Source organism: Dermacentor silvarum, chromosome 2 (assembly GCF_013339745.2).
Source record: "Dermacentor silvarum isolate Dsil-2018 chromosome 2, BIME_Dsil_1.4, whole genome shotgun sequence".
NCBI classification, from domain to species: Eukaryota; Metazoa; Arthropoda; class Arachnida; order Ixodida; family Ixodidae; genus Dermacentor; species Dermacentor silvarum.
This window is the reverse complement of record NC_051155.1, coordinates 170791677-170816510: the sequence shown is the minus strand read 5'-3', so window position 1 is coordinate 170816510 and position 24834 is coordinate 170791677. Positions and strand designations below refer to the sequence as shown.

Below are 24834 nucleotides of genomic sequence, written 5' to 3'. Positions count from 1 at the left end.
CGCGCGCGAGCAACTCCAGCCGCGAGCTCCCGTCGCAGCAGCAGAGCCCGCAGCAGCAGGCGGCCGACGACACGCACCGTCGTACGTCACGATGCGGCCACGCCGGGCAACACAGCCGCCTCCGGGAGACCCCGGTCCGGGCGCGAGGGACGGCGGTGCCGACGACAGCGCCCCGCGTCACAGCCACGGGCGCTTCCGGAAATACTCACAATCCCCTCCTACCCGTCCGCTCCCTCTCGCCCTCATCTGCCGGAGCCCGAGAAGATGGAGATGAGGAGTCTCCGCAAGGCCCGCCATACGTGTGTGATGCACGCTGAATCGCATTCTCAGTGGCATGCCCATTAACAAGATGCGTTCCTTTTTTTTTTTTTTTCTTTACCCCCGCAGCGCATTAGCAGCCACATGAAGCAAAGTTTTTCATGCAGACGAGAAGGCAGTCAGGGGTCGCTACCAAGCTAGAACTGCTCTTCTATAAGCTCTTTTACGTAAAAGCGACGGCTGAAGTTTCTCCTTTCAAAATGTTGGCCCTCAGAACATTGAGCCAATTGACATCTCTACAGACACTTCACTGCGTCCTTTCCTCCGTTTGAACTCTCGAGCACTGTTACAGTTCTTTCAGTTCTTAAGGACAACAGACCTGCACAAGCGCTTGTAGCCTGAATTGGTGTTCGTTGTGCTACAACGCGGCACAACGAACACGAAGGGATAGCGGCCGGACGCGATCGCGTGTCTGTGCCCCTGTATCTCTCTCTCTCTCTCTCTCTACTTCCTTTTCTTTTTACCTCCCACTGCCCCGTCAGGTAGAAAACCCCATTTTCCTTCAGGTTAACGTCCCTGCATTCCCCTTTCTTCTTTCTTTCTCTAGCACTTGCTACATGCTTCCTACTTACAGCATGCGTGGCCCACTTTTAAAGAGAACGTTGTGTCAGCGCGGAAGGACGGCGCATTTAATTCCCTGGACAGAGATTAAGCGCGATCGCGTCTCCGTCGATCTTCGTAAGGTAGTTCAGGAGGTGTTACAATAAGCGCCACTGAAACTGGCGCCAATGAAGAGCGTGGCGCCTGCGTGAACTATAAAATAAAGATAACCAAGAAAGCCTACGAAGCAAGAGCCGGATTACTTAGACCCGGACACTTCAGCGAACATCGTGCGGTCCAACTTGTCTATTGCTTTTTGCGAGATTTCCACAACCAGGTGGTGCAGATATCCTTCGCGGAGCGGGAAAAGACACGCTTCTGTCTAAGACCGGCCAGATGCGCGTGAGTACCGTTACACCCATCATGCTCGTTGAAAGCGCACTAAAACTTCCTTACTGCGTCAGTAAATTCTGAGGCACAAAAAGAGAGCCTTCAGAAAGAGATTTTCCTCTTCCTACACCGCCTCATCATCATCGTTGCTCTTCTTCTTTCTCCTATTCTTCTGTGTGTGCAGTGGTTCAACGGGCAAGCTAAGCGCCTTCAATACCTAGCTGTTTCGCTAAAATACCCACAACTGTGCACTTGAGGTTCGAGTTCGAAAGTAGCAAACGTGGAACCGAAACTATACAAACAAAACAAAACAAAGCATGAAAGCACGCTACGCCCCCCACGCACCTGTTGAAACGAAGTCAACAGTCTCGAAACAGCGCACGGCGCTTCGCATGCGAAAACGAAGCGTGAATAAACGAAGGCGTTGCCGCTGCGGCTGCAGCGACGCAGCAGCATAAAACACGCGCGCGCGAGGCTCCCCTTTCGCCTACATAACACGGTCGTCGCGAGCATTTTCGCTCGGTCGCATAATCGCCCTGCCCCCTCCTTGGCAAGGAGCCCGCCCCGCTTCCCCTATCGAACGGCCCCTAATAACCACCACCATACCTCCTCGTTCTCGCCCCCTACAGCTCGCATGTTCGCCGGCGGCCCCTCGCTGCGCGCGGACGGAGTGCAAACACGAGGGCATGAAAGGCGAGGCCGGCGCCACACACAACGGCCCGGGGCAAATCTCGCCGGTACGAGGGCGCCTCGCGCGAAAGCGGGAGCAGGGAAAGAGAATAGGACAGAGCGAAGCGCTGTGTACTCGTTGTCTCACTCCCACTAGCCCTGACCCCCGCTCCATCCCACTTCCTCCTACACTCTCCGCCGCCCGAGGGACGGCCACAGACGGGGCGTTTCCCATCGTCGTCCCATCTCTACTCGGACTTCGCACTTTCGTCGCGTCGCCACTTACGGAGAGCCTGACGTGCACGGCAAACAAACAAGGATGGACGGCGCGCCAATCGGTGGACTCTAGAGAACCGAGGAGCCAGAGTGAAACGCGTCACTAGTGCGAGGCAGTGAAGACTGGGCGACGGAGCCGGAAAGACGACGACAGAAAGGAGAGGAAACGTGGTGGAGGAGAGAATACTAAACTGCACAGCAGGAAGCAAATCAACGCGTCCGCCAATACAGAGCGTGGAATGCAGCGATTTGATCGCACTGGTGAACCCACTGCCGTGACCGGAGGCTACTGCGTCGGTGCAGTCGACGCCGAAGCCGCAGCAATGCTGTTGGTCGGCGATGCCTTAATCGTCAAGTTCACGGCGACGTACGATGTGTGCCGTAGCCCTCGCGTTCCACAACCGTAATTTGCGAAAAAGGGTGCATTGAGAAGCGCTGACGTCACCACGAAAGCTACACAGGCTGCGCATTTACGTGGTGTCACGATATTCAGCGAACTCAACGAGCAACGTGCGAGCCTTGGTGCGCTCAGGGACCACGCAAGCGAGTGCATATGGACGGGGAAAAAATGTGCGCGCCATGGCGGAAGAAAGTAGTAACTCCTGCGTCGTATAAAGTTCAGGTGGCTCAATCACAAGTCCAATATCGCGTCCTCCTTCACCGAGCTTTCGGCGGAGATGCGCGTAGCTAAGACCAGTAACAATTTTAAACAAGGGGGGCTTCACTGTTGGGCAGACAAGCATTACACAAAATAAATAATGAAGGTCGCTCCACTATACAACGACGGCGATACATTTCAGTTACATTTTTTACAGAGGGCGCTACGTTACACGTAACATGACGAAACACCGAGTGAATGAAGCTGTGTCCAACGCAACCGTTCGAGAAAAAGAAAGAAGGGCGTAGGCATGTGTGGGAGACGAAGTGAGAAAGTCGAAGAGTCCTAATCGAAAGAGAGGCACACGTGGCTCGGCAGGCGGTTAATGGAATCTCTTCGCTCCGCGCCGACAGCGGCCTCAATTAACGCTCGCAGGCGTACGATGTTTCGATGTCACCTACGCGACGGGACGCACAATGCTAACGAACTTCCAGCGCTTCTTGCAATGATTTCTTTATTTCCTTTCTTTTTCGTGAGACGAGCATTGTCTGGAATCACTACTCTTTCCTTTTACTCTTTCTATTTCCTTCTTTTTCTCATGCAGGCTCCAATCTGTGTGCGGAAACCCAAGCTCCACTTTCTCTTTCTGTTCCAAAATCACGAGCACTTTTCGTTCCTTAATCTAGTTATACTGCACTTAACGGTTGTGCTTAATGGTGCTTTAGTGCTATACGAATGGACAGCCAGGATGAAAGCACCGCCGCCAAGAACGCAGCTGCGATCCAACCCTCACCTTGAAGAAGAAAAAAAAAAAAAGTTCACTGTTCGTCTCTAGCACTCCGTTTGGTCGCTCATGTTCTTCGTTCTTCCTTCGTAAGACGTCCTTGCCTTCTGTTTACTATCTCAGTTATAGTTAGCTTTGGTTTGGCTTTTCTTTGGTCTCGCATCTTCTTTTTTCTTCTTCCACCAAGGAACTAATCCGTTTTCATTGAAGATGAGGTAAACCATATTACCACTTCGCACAGTACCATCTCATTCTGAAAGGTAGTAGTTTGTAAAATAAAACTGATATCTTTCACTCCCTCGTTGCCATCGGGTCCGATTCAGTAAGGCGGCCTCTAACCATACGCAGACACTCGTGTTCCAACTTCAGTTTGGCAAACAGCCATCTTACCTGCGTACTTTCAATTGACCAGTTACGAATCGGCGTTTGTATCCGAAGCGGGCGACTGCAATTACGCGCTTAAAACAAGCTCACTTTTTTTCAGACGACAGCATCAGTTACCCTATACATTCTTTGCCGCAACACACAGCAGCCTAAGGAGAAGCACGCTTTACAGGAGAAATCGGGAAAACGCAAACTAGGCGGTATTTAGGAATGAAATACGTCATGAAAGTGCTTTTTTAAGCGAACCTTTATAGGCTCACAAGTGTCGGCGGTGGTAGTGACGGTGGTGTCACGCTGAAAAGTGAGCCGATCCTGGTGATAGTGCAGAAAGTGTCCAAGCTCAATGGCACATACCAGGGACAAAAGAGAGAGAGAGGGAGAATAACAAAGAGAGGGAGAAAGAAAGAAAATCACCACGAAGGTCAGATACACACACGACAAGCTTCGCTTACCCCCATTTTCTCGACAGGGGAGGAGCTGGTGATTTTCACCCGCTCCACCTCAGCGCTTTCCTTGCAAAAGCCCATCAGTGCCTACAGTAAGCGCTTTCCCGTAGCCACCCGTGATTTTCAAGCCTTTATTATATTGTTTTGTACTCGAGAAACCTTCATAGCTGGATTGTGCGACTTGTCAAGTAAGACGAAAAGGCAGCTCTAACAGGTGCATTATTGTTAAATGACCTCTGGATGTATCTACAATAGACTATCGTGACTTAAAACTAGGCACGGTAAGAAGGAGCGATATGATGATAAATAAGCAAGCAAAAAAATAATACAACGTGATCCGCCCCTCCCGCTCCAGATCAAGGATTTTATTGTTTATCGTCGACCAGCTGTGCATTCACAAAGGCACCAAAAGCCCGCAGAAAGACAGAGAAATGCAAATGATAGACTACACTCGCTGATTCGTTCAGGTCTTGAAGACGAGCGCCACGCTACCAGCAAGTAGGCTCAAGCTCAGCTGGGTCATTCGCTTCTGAAAAATAAACGCGAATAACGCGTGTGTGTATCATTGCAGCACGTTCGGTTTACTTTCCATTCCACAGCTACCGGCGCCTTCATCCGGCCGAGAGCGCCGCGCTCCGTAGTACATCACCCGGCCACCAGAACGGCGCTGGACGTCGGGCCGGCTCCCAGCGCGCAGCTTCCCAGTTATTTTCGTCTCCTTATCACCGGCGCTTTTTTTTTTCTGCTTCTTTTAACACGCCTGACCACCCCAAAGGGAATATATGGCCAGCAGCGGATTTTCCTCACGCAGTGACCGAACCGTTTTAACCACAGCTGCCGGCGGGGTGTCTTAAGGAAACAAACAACGTTGGCAAGAAACGGCGCTGGCGCCTTTCGCTAACACAGAACGAGCAGCGATGGCAGGTTTCCTCTTCGCGACTGCGCTACCATGGGCGATGGGCAAACCGACGATCACAAGAAAGCGCGCCGATTAGAACCAAAACGAGGAGCGGAACGCTGCCGGGCCGAAGCTTTATAATAGCCATGTTGTCAAGTTCAACCCGCGCTCCTTCTGCGTGTTGCTTGTCGTTAGAAAACAATACCACAGCCGTAAACGGCGTAACGCAATAGCAAAGACAAGAGGAATGCTTCGAGAGAGACGAAAACACCAGGGAGTCTATATAAGGTGGCCATGACAGCACAGCACGAAGGCACTGCAGAAAGAAAAAGGGCAACAGCTCGCAGTTCGTGTAAGCGTTAGTCACTCGCAGAAGCACCTGCAGCGTTCGGCAACCGAACGACGCGAGGACTTAGGCGTGCCATCGCTTTAGGCGTGCCAAAGATTACCTCTGATATCATCATTATCCTCATCATCATCATCATCATTATCATCATCATCATCCCAAGAAGAAGAACCGCCTCCCATGCCGCCCAAAAAGGAAACACAAAAACAGCGTCAAAGCCTTAAAGAAAAACTCAACTGGGAAAACACGATTATTTCAAAATAAACATCTTGAATATGATCTCCCTATTGGCACCCACCAACAAGTATTATAAAATACATAATTATTTCCCTTAAGCTGGAGCTTGTCCAATCGTACAAGGATAGAAATGAAAGGCCACGCTCGACCAAAAACGGTACTGCCAACAAGCGCTGAACGCACCTGAGCACACAAGCGCACCGCAGAGAGAGACTACGAACACCGGCGATAAGAAGCGAGGCTGCCGGTGACGCCGAAATGCGAGCACATTATTCTTGGGAAGGGCAAACTTCTCGGCCAATCTTGACAACAAAGTACCGACAGAGATGGCGTGTGAACGAGCGCTTGCAGGCCTCCGCGAGACACGAGAGATGAAGTGTTTGTCGGAACTGGCTCCAGCACGGCAGCTATACGGAGGGTCGACGCCCCCACATCGGACACCAATCGTAAATTACCGCACCACACTGCGCCGTTTCCCGCGACCACTGGAGGCGCGTCGCAATGGCAAACGAGGCAGACGCATTTCCGACTCGGCGACGCTACACTGTGGAGCTTTCTATACGCGCAAGCCCATGTCGCTATCACTTAACCCATTAAGGACCGGATTCTTTTCCCTTCATATATATATATATATATATATATATATATATATATATATATGTGTGTGTGTGGGGGGGGGGGGGGACACGATTAGCGAAGACAAAAAATAGCTACAGAAGACAAGGACACAATACAGAAAATTAAATTTAAATTATTCGTGGCCATATATGTATAATGAATAATATTAACTACAATAATAATAATAATAATAGCAAGAGAAGCATTGGAAATCAGCCGGAATCACGTTCGGACATTACAGCTTAAATTTGACGTCGTCGCCGCAAGCTCTCTCTCTTTTACCAGTTTTAATTGTTAGCGCCTCCATAAATAAATAACAAAGATGCGTTCCCAACTTTCACGCTGCCCCAACGTGATCAAAGCTGACATTTCGAGCGAATAGAGACTTATTATTGGTGGTACAGCACCATTACGCTCACGTGCGGGTACAGCACACCAGGTACCATTCTCTAGATTCAGTGCACTTCTTTCTTCCCCCCCCCCCCCCCTCCCCCGCATGCCTATGCTTCGGCAGCGGTACATGCGAGTTCAACGAGCGCGCATCTATACCCCATACTCCTCAGACAGTATATAGCGAGACACACGTTCGTGGGTCAAGCAAGCGACATGTCGCCACGAGCTCTCATCCGAGCCTCTCATTTATTCTCGAGCTTTTCCGGGTGCACGGACAATCGCTCTACTGCTATATATTTCACAAAAGGAGCAGTAAGCGAGGAAATCAGGTCACGGATGGAGAATTAACGCAGCCTGTAAGGTTACGAAGTTGGCGATCGTACCAATGAGGGCTGTAACCGATCATCGTGTTCCCACATGACGAGTCGCCTCCGACTGGCCCATTCTCTAGCTACGCAGTGTCAGCGGGAAGGCTCAAAATATAACGAAGCACAACCCCGCAGACTGCGGACCTCGCAGCCAACATCGAGAAGAGAGCAAATACTGAGAAGGTTTCGCATCAGCAAGAAGGCAACGAAGATGTTTCCCAGGTGGCAACAGGAACCACGGTGCATGGATTTAAGAATGCCAAGGGGAATATCAGAGGAGAACACAAAGGCAAGATGCTGAGGAAGCAGTGAGAGCAAAGTGGTCAGAAAAAGAAAAAAGAAAAAAAAAAGGGGGGGGGGGGGGGAGGGGCAACTCGAGAACAGTGACCAGATGGCGCACAGCCGAACGAAGGAGGATCGCGCAGCCAAAAACACAAACGCATATGGCCCCTTTTCCTGGTCGAAGGTGAAAAATAAAGTAATCGTCGAACGCGCTGGCTTTGGACAGGCGTTATCGCACATGGGCAACAGCTGGCTAAAACAGAACTTCACGTCGCCGTTATCACCCGCAACGCATGCGTTTTCGTCAGAGCCAAGTCGGTTCGCCACAAAGCCGGTTCCTTATTCCTATGACGGCACCGCATAGCCGCACGTTCCACGCGTTGTGCGCGTAGAAAGCACTTTGCATAATATGCAATTTCCTTGCTTTAGCCAGAGGAATCCAACAGCAAATAAAATGCCTAATAATTATAATAATGATGTAACCAAGGATGATGACGATGCTTATTTCTGCAGCGTTTTACTAAAAGTCTTGAAAGAGTTTGATAGGGCCAAGAAGCCGGTCTGCAGAGCCAAACGGTCGTGGCCTCAGGGAGGGGGGAGGGGTTAGAACGCCCCGAACCTCCCCCCCCCCCCCCCCCCTCCCGGTCGGTGCGCCACTGGCGTAAAGAGTCGCCTAATAACACCGACACTGCACATTCATGACATCGAAAGTGAGTCAACAAGCTACGTGTTGACACGGCGACTTAAAAGGGGACAAGGAGGGGGAGTGACGCCGCGTGCACCGGCAACAGCAGCAGGCATCAGAAGCAGCGCCAAACGTCAGAAGCAGCGGCAACAGCGCCGGCGGCGACTGGACGGCCACGACACATCTGCGGCGACCTGAACGCGCTCCTCGCCCTCCCCTCGGCCCGGGCTGGCACTCCGGAGAGACCTCGTCGCCATGGCGACGAGACGCGCCCAGAATCTAGGGAGGTGCTGGCTGCACGCGAGTACAGGGTGGAGAATAGGCGCGTAAGCAACGGAAAACTCCGGAGGCTTCCGTCGTCTTAGCATGTCTTAAGGTATATCTCTCCTCACCGATCAGCGTTCGCCGCCGCTGCTTGTACGGGCTCCTAAACAAGCTTTTCGTATTTATGCAACGACGTGGCCTGCGCTTGTCCTCGTAACTCATAATGCAGGTGTTATAAACTGAGCACGACAAACATATGTGAGCGTGCCGTCTCATTGCCGCGTATGCCCCTATGCTAAATAAAGGACTGTGACCTGGCAAAAGATGTTATCCAAGTTTACTGCGACTTTGGTACAATTCCACCCGTTGTGCTTTCTCAAAGGCTTGTGCAGCACTGTTTAGCATGGTCAGAAGGTAAAGCAGTTAAATTTTCAGTCCCAATGTAGTATCATTATAACCAAAACCACAAATTTTGTTTTGGGGGATACAGGAATGCCTCAGTATGTATGCTTAATTTATAAGCAATTGCAAGACTTGATTGCCAAACAGATACATTTTTGTATGATAAGCAAGGATTGTCTCTCATGCCAACCATGCAAAGAAGCAAGTGCACTGAAGCATTTGAGTGCCTGCAACACATTCAAGAGCTTTCAAAGGCAGAAGTTGTTGGTAAATTTTTCTAGCTCACCAGTGGCGTAGCCAAAATTTTTTTCGGGGAGGGGCTCGTTACCTATTTTGCAAGGACATTTGAAACACTGAGCAAGGTAACAAGCAACAATATGCAAACGGCCAGCTGCAGTGTCACAGAATTTCCTTACAGACGTGCAGAACTTTCTTATGGACCTATTGAGTAGATCACGTACGAATATAAAGTACATGGAACGAAGCAGAGAGTTATCGTTTCCCACGGCCTTGTTCAGCACACACTCACATAAATGTGACGCATGCGAACCACTTTAGCTCATTTCCTTTGGTATAGTACATTGGCAACAATGTGGCTAAGTGGGCTAGTTAGTATTCTGGATAGACATGAGGCAAATGTACTGGCCATTGCAAGGTACCAAGCATTCCAAAAATATTTATACATGGAAGTGCCTTCGAAACAGAAAAAAAATATTTATGCCCATCCAGCCAACAAACCTATTGTAATCTATGTGAAGCAAAACTTTTGTAAAGCAGTTATTTAAATGCTGCAGTGTGCAGCTAACGTGATGCACAAAACTGTCCTTGTTTTCATGCTACGCAATGTGTAATCTCATGCAATGTTTATGCACTACACCATTCACAAGTTCTGGCGAAATGAAAACACCTATTCAGGCGGATGCACACTGTGAGATGTTGAAGAAGAGATGTCACGAGGGCAGAGGCGATGTGCCATACTCGACGAGCAAAGAATGGTGCTGCACATGTACAGAGAAGTATGACACATATTAAGATACATTTAAGCATTTTATACCCCTTGTGTCACAGTGGAACATACCCATGCTGGGGGACTTGTGAGGCTGTCCAATCTAGCCTGGAGCTCTCCACAACCTAGCATACAGGGCAGGTGTTTGTTCAACCAACAAAGCCTCAGTCTTTAAACGCAGCACGAATGCACTCATTGAGCACAGGCAGCATGCGTCTGCTCAGCACAAGCAGCAGTGGTAAGAATTATGGTCAAGAAATAATTTTACTCCAGAGAGCTGATGTCTGCAAAACATAATTTACTATGCAGATGTTTTTAATGTCTTTTTGTAAAACAGTGAAATGAATTCCAGCTAGTTAAGGCATTTTAGGAGAGGTGGCATGAACGCTCGAAGAACAGCTACACTGCCAAGACAGAGATTCTGAGGAAACCACTAACACAAGAGTATGTAAACTATGCGGCATTCTTCAAGTAAGTCAAAATAGAAAAGGAGAGAAGAAGCATGTTCAAATTTCCACCTATGTTATACAATAATGGACAAGAGGTTGTGCATAGTAGACGATTTGATAATGCATGGTGCAAAAACAGCGCCACTTAATTTCAACAAATATTCTCCAGAGGTATGCAAACAGAACAAAGGCAAGAAAGCCAGAATGGTAATGTAGAAATACATTTTCGTGATAAAAAGTAAACAAATAAATCAGCAGAGTTCAGCAATTCCTCCAGTTCTGATTTCATTTACTGTGAAAGCCAGCAGGCTTTCACAGCAGACACTACCGTCTTCTCAAGAACAACTATATCTCTGAGATTTACACTACCAGGTGCTTCAAAAGTTCTTGGAGTGTGGAAGTTTCAGACGTGCTTAATAAAAACTCTCTTTTTAACATATTTCTTTTTCTATAGTTTCTTTATTATGTGATTTTTTTCCCCACCGTAAATGAGACTTACAGCTTCTCATTTTTCAAAATAATGTTCAGACAGTATCGCGCAGCAATTTTGGATCTTGCCAGGAGCGGCGTCCTGGCTTCTGTGATCTCAAAGAGGCTTCATGTGCCAAGGTCAACAATGTATTATACTGACAACCACTTCTTTGAACTCAGGACAATGAGGGACAGAATAGGCAGTGGGCGGACTCAATCTGTCGTCGATTAAAAAAATGAGAAATGGATTCAAGAACGCATCCAATGCAAAACACAATGAAGCATGTGCCAAATGGCCAAGGACCTGGAAATCAGTGAGACATCCGTTCGATCAACATGTCCCAATAGTCTAGGCATGAAGAGCTACAAGGTGCAAAAGTGTTGTGCACTGACAGAGAAAATCCTAGAGGCATAGCTACAAAGATGCCGAAAGATTGCACGGTGCTTTGTGCAGAGGTCTGGGCATCTAAAGCAAGTGATTATCCGGGCAGCCATAACATTTTATGGAAAGTCAGAACCTGTTTTCATTCCAGAGGGGGCGAAATTGAAGAAGAAAATTTACCTGAAGGACATCCTGAAAAAGAAGTTTCACCCCTGGACCACGAAGCATTTTTCAAACAAAACATTTGTCCTTCAACAAACCTCTGTGCCTCTCCACAAAGCTAAGACAGTGCAGGAGTGGTGCAGAAACATGCTTCCTGAATTCGTCACTGCACCGGATTGGCCGTCAAGCTCAGCTGACCTCAATCTAACGGACGACTATGCTGCTTGGAGGTATTTGGAGAGCAAGCCCTGCAGCACCCCCATCAAGATTCCACTCATGAAGGAACGATTCAAAATTGCCGATGACTACTTGCGTGCTGCAGTGAACACTTTCTCCGAGCATCTAAGGGCTTGTGTTGAAGCTTAAGTGGGAATTCTTGAAATGTGACATGCATATATTATTGCTGTTTTGTTTATGTCAAAGCATAGCTGTAATATTTTTGCTTTTTCATAGATGTTATGTTTTCAATGGCTCAATAAAGATGATCAAGAACTTTTGACGCACGTGGTACATTACCTTCCTCTACTACAGTATTGACTGCTGTAGCCTCCAAAGTGGATGCCCATATGTCACCACTCTGAGTCTGAATAGTGCATGAAACCTCACAAAAATTGCCATGTGGAAATTGCTCAGCAGTTAGCACATTGAGCTCCTAATTGCACATTACCACAAGGCATGAGTTAAATTCCCAATACCGGTAGTGGAAAAAGACTGGTGTTCCTTTGCCATAAGGTCAGGATGACAAGGTGGCCTGATGACGGTAGATTAGAGGGGCCCTGAAACACTTTTCTAATTCAACATAGAATGAACTCACTATTAAATCACATTGCCTCACAAATCTCCTGACACAATTTTTTTTAATCCTTCAAGTATATGCAGAGTTAGACGTAGTTATCTCCCCGATAAGCGGCTTTCTCTCCCCTTTCATTTCCACTAATGCACTGGAAGCTACACAGCAACGTTACTAGAACAAACTCAGTTTCACAGCTCTGCTGAAAACGTGGGCCCTGTGGCGGTCGCGATAACTAACGGCGGTGCGATCGAGTCGCGCTACCGGCAGTGCTTCCAGTTGCGCGCCTTTTTCACTGCGGCTGCGTCCTGTGTAGTTGTTGTGTTGCTGCGCTTTTGTTGCATCATGCAGAAGTTCGTTCAGAGGTTCGAGTATTCAAAGCTTGCGCTGGTCTCCGGAGGTGTGAAGCCAGGCTTGTGTCGACCATGCAATATGCCTGCTTGTTTTGCTCCAGGTTCTAAAAGCGGCTACAAGTCATCAGCTAAACGGCACTTTAAATGCGTAAGCATTCTTTGGCAAGTACCACAAGTCCGTCACGCGAAAAGTGTAATGCCTTGTATTTGCACAAAAATGTGCAATTTGCGAAGTTAAGACATTTAATTGTTATAATAATATCAATGTAGATTATTGGTAGCTTTATAAGTGATAAGGAACAATTTAAACAAGAAAAATGTAGTGTAGCATAGCTGTTGAAATCAAAGCGTACACGTCGCCCACAATATTGAAAACCATGAACTCTAATTACGAAGGCAGTATAGCTTTTCAGTGGAGTAATAAATCGACGCAGACAAGCTAACGTTGTGTGCAATACCAAGCTGCCACGCTGCAGCAGCGACAGCCAACACAGCAAACCAGTAGCAGGAATCGACCGTAGCGCTGTTAGTTGTCGCGACCACCGCGTGGGCCACATGCTTACGCTGGCCAATATGCGGCGCTAGGAAACTAAGTTGGTTATAGTAACATTGCTACACAGGTACTCAGGAAAGAAGCCAAAAGAGCAAAGCCCCACCCAACAGCACCTCTGCGGTGAAAGGGCTCGTCGTGGCACCCTGTGGGGGCCACGGTAGACTACACTATGCAGCACACCGCTATCTCGGAAGCCACATGCAGCAGACACAGCTACCCGCAACTGTCGTGTGAAGACTAGCAGTGCAAAGACGAAATCATTTTTGATTTCTTCTTTTAACACAGATGTATATATTCATTTATTTAACTCAAAATTATCAATTATACTATTACTGAGAATGTTCTTGCAATCACGAAAGCAGCCAATAGCTCTTAGTGGGTCCAGCTGCTTCCAATAATGCTGCATGACAACATCGAGGCAAGAGCAAGCGATTGTTCACTGTTTTTGACACGAGACTGTAGGTTCCCTGATGCATGCAGTGCGATAATATTTGGCTCACGTGATAGCTGGTGTGAAAAAGATGCACAACAACCACAGAAGGACCCGCCGTGGTGGCCTAGCGGCTATGGTGCTGTGCTGCTACGCACGAGGTCGCAGGATCAAATCGCAGCCGCCGCGGCCGCATTTCGACGGGGGCGAAATGCAAAAACGCCCATGTCCCGTGCATTGGGGGCACGTTAAACAACCCCAGGTGGTCAAAATTATTCCGGAGCCCCCACTACGGCCTGCCTCCTAATCAGATTGTGGTTTTGGCATGAAAAACCCCAGAATTTTTTTTTCTTTTTTTTTTTTACCGTGGAAGGAAGACGAGAAAGAAAAGGGTCACATGTTCCCAGGAGCCTCTTGTATAGATCAGCAACGTTCTTTTACTATGTTCAAAAGGTATTATGGCCCCTCTATATTACAACATGATGACAAAGGCAGTGGGGAATGATGACTATGGCAAAACGAAAAGTACAGGTAGACAGACAACTTATTTCATCACAATGTTTCAACACTGCGTGTCAACTCATACAGTCCTTTCACAACTTCCTGCAACCAAATTAAGAATACAATTGTTTATTTTAGGGATAATAGCATAGTTGTTCCTACCATCGTGAGACACTAGAAAGTTTTAGTATAGTGTAAAACGGCTTGGATTAGCGTTTAGCCTGCAACGCAACACTAGCATTAAGATAGGCTGCACTGCGCATCACAAGCTAGTCTTTTAGAATAGCGGAACGGAGCGAAACGCTAATGAAAACATATACAGCACTGTTTAGATAGAAAATAACAAAGCACTGGAAAGTAAAATCCATATGAAACATCGAGCTAATCCAATGCTGAATCTGCAAGTGTGTCACTAAGTCAAGTCGTGAAGCGCACACCCATCGTGCCCAAAGCACCAACCACGCGTCACTTTGTTTTGCTGCAGAAAATGTGACATGTCCTCAGCTTGATTTCTGAATATATCCTTTGAAACAGGCAAATGAACGAAAAACTAGATACAGGCTTCGGCATCATGTTGACGCGGCTACAGCAAACATGAGCAAACTCTCTCATTACGCCTATGCGCCGTTAATCAAGCATGTGTCTTGAAAACAGTGTACATTTGTTACCAGTAAACCGCTGTCAAAGCATCACTACACAAATTGAAAGCAAATTAGTGGGGAACGAATGAAGAGAACAGTGCAAACAGATGATTCAGAAGATTAGTGTTTGAACACTAAATCCCGAAAATAGCAGACGCACATAACAGCCCCTGCACCATTAGGTACAACGCATGAGCAGTGTGGCGGACGGAACATTAACTCTTTCATTGCCACGCCTATAGAATTTAACTTTAACTATTTTTAAGATTTAGCAATTTCTGGCAGAGTGGAGAGTCTGAAAAAGTAAAACATCAACTGGAGGTATTGTTGAAAATTACCCTCCCACTGCTTCTAGCACTTCTTCAATTTAATGGCACAAACTTAGCGCTTTGCTCGACTCGGCAACGTAATTTTTAAATGAAAGCAGCAGTGAACACACAGAAACTTCTCTGGAGTTGTCAGCTATCTGATCTGACGTATAGATTGTTTTAACGATGTCTGCAACAATGATCGAGTGCGTGGTATTATGATAATTATGTTCGACTACTATCAAGAGCAACTTTATTTTCTCCACTGTGGGTTCATCTATCAGTGCTTCGACAACGTATTGACAAATTATTATGAAATGCTTCCCATCGTGTGGGGTTTTCACTCCCACAAGAGAACGCAGTCGATTTCAGTCCGACCTAGGACCAAAGCTTGATTAGCTGTCTAATCTCTTCCATTTTGAACACTACCTGTGCATGTCCGCTTATTCGTTACTGTACACTATTCACATTACCGTACAGCCCTGTACAGCAACTGAACAATGCATGTGGAGGCTCTAGCGCCACCAGAACGCACACTATAGACCAACTTGCTTGCACTAAAAAGCTGATTGAACGCAATAATGAACTATGAGGAGGCTTCTGCGTGCTACCTGATCTGAGAATCAATGCTTCACAAGCCTAAAGAATGCAGTAAAAAACAAACCAGGTGCCTGCAGCTATGAGTAAAAACAAATGCTCCTTGTACAATAGGAACTTAGGGTTTTCACATTTGCGAATCTACTGCTTACCCACATAGCATGGGCATCATTATGGGTATTATTGACGTCAACAAATCTGCATAATAATTTTTTTGGTTGATCTGGCCTATAAGAGTCGGGAACAAGGAGTCAGGTGCATATTTTGAATATTTCAGATACCTTTTCTCTCAGTATATACATACCCAAAAATAGCAAATTATACTTTCATTCGTTTTCCTTGAGGTACATTTTTGAAGTTTAACTTAAGATTTCTCAATAATTGTCTCAGGAATTATAGCTGCTATACATCAGTTCGAAACACCAGTGATCAGGCTATAATTTTATGTATCGCAGTATATCTTGCAACTGCTACGTCTTGAAATAAATGTTAAAACATAAAAGCACCAACAGTGAGCACATTTTTTGCAGTAACTAAAGAGTTACAGGGAAGCTGAAGAGGTTTTAGAATTGGAAGATTTACAGCGGTTTGGAACGCTGACACAGTATAATTCAACTCCTACAGTTATTTTCTCGATTATGCGTGTAGCAGCGTTGCAATCGCTGTTAAAATTTTCGTTGAAGCTCGGAAGTCTCCGCCACCGCTCCCGTATTCCTGCACGTGGTTAGTCAACCGCGTTCTTGCCGCGGCAATCGATTGCCGCGGCCGCCCGTATTCCCCAGTTGGTAAGCCGGAAGCCCTTCTTTACCTAGTGTATTATTCTCTTCGAGGGAACCCTCAGCGATGTCAACTATAGCTAGCTGGCCTGCTCGAAGTGTTAGTTGCAGTCGTAATAAATGCTTTCCGAGTGTACACGTGGTTGTCGTCTATTGTTTCCTCGAGCTTGTACCGGACCGCGGTTGATGCGCAGGCATGCGCCAACCGCGGGGCTCGGGGTGCCGAGGCAGAGGGCCGTTGGCATCCCCCCTTTTCCCGACAATTTATACAGAAATAGAGCAGTACACAGAAATGACAGTGATACTGATGTGAAAACTTGGAAACAAATTTACTTGTAAACAAAAGCCAGATGCAAAAAGAAGCATCCGCTTTTGCTTTTGCTTCATTCAGTGATGAAATAAGCTGCAAATCAATAAGAACAGTTCCTGTCACACAGATAGCAAATGGTTGGATTTCGAGGTGGGCTCGTTACCCCAACCAGCACTGACATCTTTCTAAGCCACCTCTTCAAGAGAACAGCAAAGTCTGTTACCAGGGAAGAGTAAAGCACCTTGATTCCTGAAATAATATTTTGTTTGCAGAAGGACAAGGAGTGCCTCTTCTGCTTTATGCCATGCACATTTTCTTATGCATTACTTTGTCTCATGCAACTGTGAATATTAGTTTGGAGAGTTCACAGAAGCACCAGAAGAAAGACGGCACATCTAGCAATGAAGACAAAGTGAAGCCATATGACTAAGTAAAGGAGTAAGAAGAGTTCCTAATATCATTTCGAATCCTTTCAATATTGTAATGTTGGTTTTTGTGTTTGTTTCATGCATGTCAAAGCTGTAAACAAACAAATGTTCTTTCTTTTTACATTCTTTGGCAAGCTGAGAAATGTGAAAACTACACTCAGACGATCACTGGAAACAGCATCTCACATTGTCACGGAGCGGCATATTTTCTAATGGTTTGGACGCTGATTAACGACACGCCAAATTACGAGCGTCAAAAACGTGGGCTCCTGACTGTGCAGCGTATAATTTATTCGACATCGACACGCCGAATTACGGGTGTCAAAAGCGTCGTGGCCGCTCGGGCTGCCATCTCGATTCCAGACGCGACACGCCGATTACGGACCCAGAAGTGTGCGTGTACGTCTGCGTGGTATGCCGGGTTCCACCTTGGCCCTTGACATTGGGAGAGAGGAGAATCTGCGGTTCTTCGTCCATGGTGAAAGGGATGCGGCCAAGATTGTTGGGAGCAAAGAGCCCTGAATTCGGATAACTCTACATAGCGGCAGTTTCCCTACATAGGGAACTAGGGAAAGGAGAGGCTATTTAAGCGCAGGTTTTGGGCCCTGCTGATTAGTCTAGAAGCTGATCCTGTAATCTGCGGAGAAGTAGTCAAGGAGCTAGCGCCGTCCAGTATCGCCTGGGCCGCCTAGCCGCGTCGGAACTCCAAGTAACTAGTTGACGTACGAGACGTCAAACCAGCGTCTGCAACGAAGTCCTCGGTAGTCCGCCTCAAGTTAGCTCAACCTGCTTGAGGGAAGTCGTCGGATCTAGACTCCCGGGAAACCCAGCCCAGCAATTCGCATCAACCTCGACAAGGTCGGACTGCCAGCATTTTTTCGGGAAAGCTCTGTGCACCGACTTCACGATCTATGGACTTGCTGCTGCTGCCCGGCCAAGCGTATGACACCATTTGTTTTCTTTTGAACTTTGACTTCTATTGAACTTTGCTTTAGTGTTTAGTATATTCTTGTGTATTTGATCCTCGCACTGTTTCATTTTTATATCTACTGTTAATTGCTCGTATTTATTTGTCTTCATCATTGTGTTATATTAAGTTCAATTGTGTTAGTTTGTCTAGTGTATGTTATTTTATTATTTTTTGTGTATATTTATCAGCCGATAAATGTCTTGTTTTTTTTTTGTTTACTCCCGACTCTGACTCTCTTCACTGTGTTCGCTTGAGTACGGAACGACCTACCAGCTTGTCTACCCCGTCCATCGACTTCGCGCCGACGACGAATCGGGGACAGCTGTGACACACATGCGCCCTTCTCACTTCAACTGACAAAGAGCACTGTGTGCTGATGCAGCTGGTGCAGAATATGGACTTCTGAAGCAGACTAAAGTTTCAATTTTAGCACTGCCAAGACAGCTGAATAACAATAACAGGCTTCATAGTACACAAGAACAGAAATTCCATGTTCAAACAGCCCCTTTGGCCCCTTTAACAGACATCCAGAATGGCTGACGCCTATTCAGATATGCTAGAAATGAAAAGCATGAAGCCACAAGCCATCCTTTTATTTTAGTCAAGCTGCTGCCTACATATTCACACGCTCATGCCCCCCTCCCCTTCCCGCAATTTCCAATTGTCTACAAAGCAATGGTACATCCAGCAATGCTGTACAGAAGTGAATGCTCAGAAAATACAAGCAGCTAAGAAAAAGGACATAGAGATTGACATTTCAAACAACAAAGGGACATAGAGTTCAGAACAACTACATCCAAGGATAATTCACAGCCACTACCACAAAGTTCACAAGGGAATTTTGTCAAATTAAGTGTGATATGCACTACCACATTTACACCATAGTGCAGATACACTTGTGATTCTTCTTCTTTCTGGGGTTTTACGTGCCAAAACCAGTTCTGATTATGAGGCACCCCGTAGTGGAGGGCTCCGGATTAATTTTGACCACCTGGGGTTCTTTAACGTGCACTACAACGCAAGCACACGGGCGTTTTTGCATTTCGCCTCTATCGAAATGCGGCCGCCGTGGCCGGGATTCGATCCCGCGATCTCGTGCTCAGCAGCGCAACGCCTTAGCTGACTAAGCCACCCCGGCGGGTGGATACACTTGTGATATCAGGGTGTTCATGCATATCGAATGTTGTAGCCACATGAAGGAAAATTGGCCCATCCTATAAGATTGTACATCTGAGAACTGATTACTTTAGTATGTTCTCGAACTTACTGTAAATAGATACATCAACACAATCTTAAATGTGCAATGATGCCCCTATAAATAAGGGACAGCAGAATCTCCAAATCATTTGATTTGGTGATCGACGAACGCACCTGCTGCTATCAGCACTGTTGAGAAAGTGTATTCAAGTAATGCCTGGCCTGTAAGGATTACCTGTACATGTACCAGGACAGCTCTGTGTGCACAGATCTAAGGCTGACGCACACCACCGCAGTGTTCCCAGAAGTTGAACACTAATAATATTCCCAAAAGAGGAAAATTAATAGTTTTCTAATCAAAGCCACTGAAAGCCTCGCACTTCAGTGCATTGATGAAAAAATTGGGCACTTCCTGCACAAATCATTTCTTGTTGAAATAACTGTAATGTCCTGATGCCCCCTTCTGCATGCGGCAGCATGTAGCGAGCATAGCATTCACTGCATTCCTGTACACTGGGTCACCAAGCATCAGCAGAACAAAGGTAGTTGGCACGATGGCCACAATACAAATAGTACTACGGTATTGTGGGTGTCAACTTAACGTGCATACATCAAGATTATGTATCCAACTGAAACATGCGCACACAAACTTTTATTATGCAGTGTTCGTCGCAAGATACCTGAACATGCAGATTGAATTAATGATAGCACATAAACATTGTATACGACTCAGCACTCCAGCTGATAAAAGTGCTCATAAGGTACTCATGAGAATGTATGAAGCTAAACAGCTCTATTTTTAAAACGAATAGGTTTCTTTGGCTCTTCTGGCCATTATTGTGGTCGGTGGTTGGTGGTCGGAGGTTGGTGGTTGAAGGTTGGTGGTCGAAGGTTGCTGGTTGGAGGTAGGAACAAAAGTGCCAACACAAAAGGCACATGCACACATGTCGCAGGGCGCACGGCGCATTCACTGCCGAAGGCCAGCTGTCATAGACAACTCAATTAGATGCTCGTGCTGTCCACCTATATTACCGCTACATTTGTGCTGATTAACGGCTCTGTTCTCTACAGAATTAACTAATGAAACAACAAATACTACCTAAACAGCCTCACTGCAACAAATATATGTCACCAAGCACACCATTTGTTTAATAAGACGAATAGCTTGCTTGAAGCGTTTGGCTATTCGCTTACATTAACAATCTTCGTCGATGGTTCATGCCCAATTTTTATTTCTTATCCGTGTAACTTGTACTAGTTCCAACTCTTGGCTCCAAGACCAATATGAAAAAGAAAATTGATACAGAATTAGAAGACCACTTATGTTAGTGAAGTGCAGTAGTCCACCAAATGTTTTCCTGCCAGAAGAGAACCCGCCTTGCAAGTAGTATGCCGACTCTCAGTTCCAGCTGAGCTGAGCTCAGTGGCAGGCCCAAAGAGAGAGTGACGGGGCGATCGCACACCCCTACGAACATTTTCACTTGGCATGTCACCATCATTGAATGAACAAATGGGCATAATGAGCGGTGCTGATGGAGACGAGGAGGTACGCAAGTGCATCTGGGTGCACGAGAAAAGTAGGAGAAAGGTCTGTGGAGTGCGGACGGCCACAGTTTTGGCAGACAGAACTATTCATGATGCCAGTAACAGAGACTAGCGAGGAATGTTTGTGCGCAGCAAAAGCTTCTCGCTTGTTGCCTCCACGTGGGTGAAGTTTGTGCAGTTTGTAATGAAGAAGAAGAACAGGAAGCAAGCAGCAGAGGGGCGTCATCATCGATGTAGAACGCGAACTCAGATCACGAGCTGTTGGCACTGAGACCGTTGTTCCTGTTGAAACGCCCGTTTCGAGTATAGTGGTAACGTCGTCTGCTACACGGTGTGGCGCATAGAAGCTGACGAGAAAGGGGTTTGAAGGAGTGCGCGTGGCACGCGGAATTTGGTCCATGGACAGGAAAAAGGAAAAGAAGAAATGAAACCCTGAAGATGAGCTGACATATTGTCTCTTTGTATCAAGGCTTGTCCGTCCCCGAGGATGAAGCCTGCTCTTTCCTTCAAAAAGGCTCTCGCCTTTACAGTTCCCTTGGAGCTGCGTTGGTTTTTCGCCTGTCGCTTTCTGTTAATAAATCCCCTTATCAAAGTGGTGGAGGTGCTGGATATGACTAGCAGCCATTTACGTCTGTCCGCCTGGTAGTTGCGGCGGTATAAAAGTGCATCGCGTATTGCGAAATGCATGGCTTGGCGACGAAGGGCACGGGGTTGGCTAGCGGGTAAAGAGGCACAGAGAACTTTCAAGAGAGATGTGATCCACGGGTCCTTGCGCTGTTCCGAAGGCATGTCTGTGATGGTGTGAGCATCCAGGGAAAAGGCGGCCACTGAAGTTGGGCCTTCGTCGGATTGCACGGGTGATCGAGAGAGCGCATCCGCGTCATAATGCTTGCACCCGGATCGGTAAACAACGCGAATGTCGGATTCTTGTATACGAAGAGCCCAACGACCGAGGCGACCAGAGGGATCTTTGAGGGAAGCCAACCAGCAGAGTGAGTGATGGTCGGTTACAACGTCGAATGGCCTGCCGTACAAATAGGGGCGAAATTTTCCTAACGCCCATACAATCGTGAGGCACTCTTTTTCGGTGACGGAATAATTTGATTCCGCCTTGGTGAGGGCGCAGCTTGCATATGCTACGACATACTCAGGGAAGCCAGGCTTGCGCTGCACGAGGACTGCACCAAGACTGATACCACTGGCGTCTGTATGTATTTCGGTTGGCGCAGCAAGGTCGTAATGGCATAGCACGGGTGGCGAAGTAAGCAGGCAGCGCAGTGTCGCAAAGGTGACGTCGCAGGCCGGTGTCCATTGAGAAAGGTCGCTGGGGCCAGCGGGAAGCTTCGTAAGCGGTACTATGATTGAGATGAAATTGCGGACGAAGCGACGAAAATAGGAGGCCGAGCCGACAAAGCTTCGAAGCTCTTTGATAGTAGACGGCTTCGGAAACTCGGCAACAGCACGGAGTTTTTCCGGGTCAGGGAGAATTCCATCTTTGGAGACGACGTGGCCGAGGATGGTGAGACGGCGAGCCCCGAAGTGACATTTCTTCTGGTTGAGTTGAAGGCGTGCGTTTGTAAGGAAGCGGAGAATTGTGCTTAACCGAGCGAGATGTGAGGCAAAATCCGGGGAGAACACGACGACATCATCGAGCTAGCAAAGGCATATATATCTTCCATTTCAGACCACGTAAATGTTCGTCCATCATCCGCTCGAATGTTGCGGGTGCATTGCAAAGCCCGAAAGGCATCACTGTAAATTCATACAGGCCATCCGGTGTGATGAACGCCATCTTTGGACAATCACACTCCGCCATAGGGACCTGCCAATATCCCAAACGTAAGTCGAGGAAAGAAAAGAATTCGGAACCTTGAAGGCAAACGAGGGCGTCGTCTATTCGAGGGAGAGGATAAACATCTTTACGAGTAATCTTGTTGAGGCACCGGTAGTCCACAATCTGATAGAGTCATCTTTCTTTTTGACAAGTACAACAGGAGAGGACCAGGGGCTGCAAGAAGGCGTGATGACTCCGCGCTGAATCATGTCGTCCACTTGTTCCGTAAGGACACAACGCTCTGCAGCTGACACACGGTAGGGGCGCTGTCGCAAAGGAACGTGAGTCCCAGTGTCAATCGTGTGAACCACTGCCTTAATTTGGCCTAGTGACACTTGCAGTAAATCAAACGAAGTGTGGAACTCGTGCAGAAGGGCAAGAAGCTGCGTCCGTTCAGCCGAAGCGAGGTCGCTGTATCGGAGGGCAGAGTATCGGAGGGCACGGCGTCAGGACGCCAGGTGCGTAGGACGCAAGCACTTGCAAACCAATGTTTGTGCATACTTCCATGCTGATCCGCAACATGCCCATGCTGGCAGGCTGAAAACGTATCAGCGGCTGCGCCAACACTACTATTGGCGTGGGATGTACACATTTGTCCGTAAATATGTTCGGTGCTGTCCCGCATGCCAACAACGGAAGACGTTTCACCATACACCTGGTCAGCTGCAGCCTTTACCATGTCCTGCCCGCCCTTTTGAACACATTGAGATCTACCTTTATGGACCACTTCCGTGCTCTGTTGCTGGCAATCGGTGGATAATTGTCGCGGTCGACGATCTCATGCGATACACAGAAACAGCTCCACTCCCTGCGGCTGTGCTCGTGACGTCGCTTCCTTCATTTTGCACTGTTGCGCCTTCATTTTGCACCATACTCCGTCATGGTGCACCACGGGAATTGCTTAGCGACAGAGGCCGTGTGTTTTTGTCCAACGTCATACAAGAGCTTCTTCGCTCGTGCCGTATTGTTCATCGCACATCTACTGCCTACCACCCTCAGAACAATGGCCTCACGGAATGTTTCAACCGCACGCCGGGAGATATGCTCTCGATGTACATCGATTCTGACCACTCCAATTGGGACGTCGTTCTCCCCTTCCTGACTTACGGATATAACAGCGCGACACAGTCTACGACAAGCTTTTCACCATTTTTTTCTTTTATATGGCCGTGAACCGTGCTCTACACCTGACACAATATTACCGTACTGCACTGACGCCTCCGAATTCAGTCCGATTTCTGACGTCGCAAAGCATGCAGAAGAGTGTCGTCAGCTGGCCCGCTCGTTCACGTCCGACAACCATGCCCTCCAGAAAGATCGCTGCGACAACGATCAGCATGTGCAGAGTTTTGCCGTTGGATCCCTCGTCTGGCTTAGACAACCATTCAACTCTCCTGGCCTCACTCCCAAGTTTGCTGCCAAGTGCCACGGGCCATACTGCGTCATCGAGTGCTGGTCTCCCGTCACTTATGTCATTGAGCCAGTTAACCCCTCCTTGGACAAGCGCCGTCTTGGCTGTGACACGGTTCACGTCAGCCATCTCAAGCCACATCACGACCCTCTCATCGTTTCATCGCCTTGAGTCGCCAGGGTGGCTCCCCATCGCCGCCGGGGTTATTGTAATAAAGAAGAACAGGAAGCAAGCAGTAGAGGGGCATTATCAATGTAGAACGCGAACTCAGATCCCGAGCTGTTGGCACCAAGACCGTTGTTCCCTTAGAGCTGCGTTGGTTTCTCGCCTGTTGCTTTCTGTTAATAAATCCCCTTATCAAGTTTGTGTTTCTTGGTACACATGGTTGTCTGATTAGCGGATTCATCCAAGGACGATGCATCGACCACAAGGCTAAGTGCTTCAGTCGGCCAGGCATTCTAAGAAAGCAAGAATGCCCTGCCTGTTGCAGCAGAACGTTATGGTCCCACCCAAGTCACGCCTTTCCTGTTTTCTGGAGCATGTTTAATCAGTCTCACTGCAGCGATCATGAAAATGTGCTGAAAGAACTCCGTTAAGTGCATAATTGGAGGCACGGTTGCTCACCATCAAGCCCTTGTCAAGGAGCTGTTGGTCCCATCATCCCTATCTGTGGCACGAGGAACTTCGCATTTCAGTGCTTGACTCTCGTTCCCATAGTGTACTTCTCACTCTTAAGTGTGATCGCCACCCCCCTCAAGAAGGAAGCGTGAGCACATTGGCTTTTCGAGAATTAAAAATTTGTCATAGTTCCCCCACACCCCA

At 47.6% G+C, this 24834-nt stretch overlaps 1 protein-coding gene across 2 annotated transcripts in view; it reads right to left on the bottom strand.

Moving 5' to 3' along the window:
* The window catches only part of LOC119442109 (disks large homolog 1), a 673008-nt gene that overhangs the window by 626602 nt on the left and 21572 nt on the right, over positions 1-24834 (bottom strand). The gene's annotated exons all lie outside the window — the stretch shown is intronic.